This window comes from Penaeus monodon, chromosome 21, assembly GCF_015228065.2.
Source record: "Penaeus monodon isolate SGIC_2016 chromosome 21, NSTDA_Pmon_1, whole genome shotgun sequence".
Taxonomy (NCBI): domain Eukaryota; kingdom Metazoa; phylum Arthropoda; class Malacostraca; order Decapoda; family Penaeidae; genus Penaeus; species Penaeus monodon.
In genome coordinates, this window is record NC_051406.1 from 41,999,124 (window position 1) to 41,999,727 (window position 604).

Genomic DNA, 604 nt, shown 5'->3' on the forward strand with positions numbered 1-604 from the left:
AATTATGGTGTGTGTTACATTATCTATAGATTCGTTATTTTTGTTGTTGTCAAAGAGGAATTTAAGTCATATATTATTAATCTCTGTTCTGGGTGACCTTTTAGCATTAGACTCCTTCTGTTATTAAAAAAAATAAAATCACAATCATGTAGGATTTTCATTCACTAACTTATGCAGTTTATTGTCTCTTCCTCTTTCTCTTTCCTTTTTTTTTAATTATCCATGTTCTTTTCAGCAATTTATACATATTTTTGGTTTGTGCTTGACCCTGGAGGCTGCAAGATCAATTGGTATTTGTAGACAGAATAATGGAAGATTTTTTTTTTTCTTTTAACCTTAAATTATAAATGTCATATGCTTTTCCCTCCTGACATTGTCGTTGATTTTGCGGACGAAGATCTCCACATCATTAAATTATGTTTTTCTTCTGTTTTTCTTTGTCTTCTTCGCCTGCTCCTCCCCCTTCTCCAATTTGACCTTTTAAAACCTCTCAATTATCTAAGTATGGAACCGTTGGAGACGTTGGTGTGTCGACACATTGTTCCCTCCTCCGCTTGCTTGACTCGCCCTCTCGCCCCCGTCGTGTCGCTTCGGCAGGAGGACG

At 36.4% G+C, this 604-nt stretch overlaps 1 protein-coding gene across 1 annotated transcript in view; it reads left to right on the forward strand.

Annotated features, from left to right (window-relative positions):
• LOC119586503 (myocyte-specific enhancer factor 2-like) overlaps nucleotides 1-604 on the forward strand; it is a gene marked incomplete in the record, with an annotated part of 157,797 nt that overhangs the window by 147,494 nt on the left and 9,699 nt on the right.